This window comes from Zingiber officinale, chromosome 2B (genome assembly GCF_018446385.1).
Source record: "Zingiber officinale cultivar Zhangliang chromosome 2B, Zo_v1.1, whole genome shotgun sequence".
Classification (NCBI taxonomy): domain Eukaryota; kingdom Viridiplantae; phylum Streptophyta; class Magnoliopsida; order Zingiberales; family Zingiberaceae; genus Zingiber; species Zingiber officinale.
Genome location: NC_055989.1, coordinates 25285460 through 25288112, shown reverse-complemented (window position 1 = coordinate 25288112; position 2653 = coordinate 25285460).

The window sequence follows — 2653 nt, the reverse complement described above, 5'->3', positions numbered from 1 at the left end:
TGCTGAAATTCCCTAAGATCTCTATTCCAAGTTCCATCCACACACATCTTCGTAGCATTGCCCTCCAGCCTCCGCTAGTCCATCTTTCCTTTACCTTTATCTGCAGTATAAGGAAAAGAAGTATCTGTAAGCTTTCGCTTAGTAAGAAACCATCTACCTCACTAAAACATGCAATCGATGCAAATCATGCTTTGAAAACATGCTATTTGAAAAGAATATACTGAATATGCTAAACATGGCATGGCATACAACACATAGAAATAAAACTGATCATAGCAATAGAACTAATCATAAACTATCATGTTGTATCAATAGAAAACTAAACTGATGTAAAACTGAACTAAGCTAATACTAATCTGATGCTAAAGCTGACTGAACTCACATGACTAATTTGTGATGTTTGAAAACTATATTCATAAGTAGATTAAAATAATAATCAAGCTGCTGTTTGGGCCCGGCAACTGTACTTTGCTGTGCGCGCATTCCCAACTAGACCCGGGTTTGCAAGTCCCGAATTTAGTAGGGTTACTAGGTTAGCTGAACCTAGGGACGACTATGGGAGTCCAACCCAATGGATATCTAATCCAGTACAGTGCCACTGAGAAAGTAAAATACTGAACATAAGCTAATAAATTCTTGTCTTGCTTTTACTAGGTTGTCTAAACCCCGAACTAGGTTATCTAAACCTAGAGGCGATTGTGGGAGCCCACCCATTGGACGTCTAGTCCTGTAAAAGCTGTAGCAAGACTATATGAGCTGTGAAATGCTCTTATTGCATTTAACTAAGCTATCACAATGCCTAAGTTGCATTTTAGCTGTGCTAGTAATTTAATCGAACACTTGGTATGCGCTAATTCACATCCTTTGTGCCGAAAAACTATATACTACTAACTAAATCATGGAATTCACACGGAAGCTACTTATACTGCAGGTGAGGGATTTCTTACCTCCTGTTCGGATTTTCTTACGATTCTAATCGCTAGATCTCCGAAGGAGACGATCCTTTCGACGATCTTCTCACGTCCACGCGTTCCTCTCGCGGAGGGGAGCGTCCTCATGTCGAAGTCGTCACCGGAAGGTACCCTTGGGTGGAACCCTAGCCTTCCTTGTGGTTGGCGCTGAGAGAGGAAGAAAAGAGAGGTGGGCGGCGGTGAGGTTTTGAGGAGAGGAAAAATCACGATCCAAATAACCCTTCACTTAATTATTTCTTATTTATACTAAGTGATCTAATTCGGCCAAACTCTAATATAAATTTAATTGTCTCCCTTTCCTTTCAGCACGGCCCTGCTGGGTTCAACTGGTTACTAGAATTATCCGTAAACCATAGGTCTCGGGTTCAATTCCCGCTTAGGCCATTTTCGATTTCTATTTGTTTTTGCTACTTCTGCTACTCTAAAAATTCTGTAAAAATATCCTAAAATTCTTGAAAAATCATAGAATATTTCTAAAATTTATTTTGAGAATTTTCGGGCGTTACAATCCCCCATACCTTATAAAAAGTTCATCCTCGAACTTAGAATAACTCTAGGTACTTCTGTCTGGCTTCTGTCTCCCAGGTTGCCTCTTCTGCTGTGTGACTTTGCCAAATGACTTTTACAAATGGTACCTCCTTGTTCCGCAATTTCTTAACTGCTCGGTCTATTATCTGAATAGGCCGACTATCATATCTGAGGTCTTCGCGGACTGGTACCGACTGGGGCTCAATCACCTGGGTGGCATCTGAGATATGTTTCTTCAGCATAGAGACATGAAATACATTATGGATGGCTGACATGAAATAATCATTTAACATAATTTATTTAGTTTTTTTATTATATTATTTATTGATTATGAATTAACTTTTTAATTGGGTTTTTAATTATAGTTTAGACTTTTGGTTAATTAATTAGTTTTAGATTTAATTAAGCAATGTGATTATTTTATTTGAAATTTATTTGATATTGAATAATTGTTAATTTTAGATTAATTATTGATATTGAATTCATTAAGTTGTTTAATATAGTTTATTAATTGATTAAGTTTAATTAGATTAATTGATTAATTAATAATTAATTTAGTTTGAATTTAAAGTTGATTTAGTTTGTCTTTATTTAAGTTCTAAATAAGTTAATGTTTATTTAATTTAAGTTTTAAGTAATTTTAATTTCGAATTAAATTTTATATTTTAATTTATTGTAGTTTTAATTAAATTTTAATTAATTTTAATTTAAAGTTTTAACTTGTTTAGTTACTTCAACTAAGTTTAAATTAAGGTAATTAGATTTAGATTATTAAGAATTTTGAAAAGGTTGTTCAACCCATGTTAGATTCAAACTTAGCTTTGGGTTAATGAAACAAGCTTCCTAAGGATAAGTTTTTAGTTCAATGGTGAGGCATATAATCTTCTTGTGTATCAACGGTGGACCACATGCTGAATACTTTCCAAAATATTGCTGCCCAAAAAACTTAATACTAAGTTTCGATCTAACTAGTCCATGTTTTACTGGAGTAGCTTCGGCCAGATCCACTAAATCTAGTACATTAAGTAGAATACACAAGATTCAACCTAGACATGCCTTCGACAAATCTTTCTTGATGTACTATCATCCCAATCCATTCCGGTGCTATGTTATTAGGGTTTGATAAACCTTTTATAGCTAACTATTCTAAACTA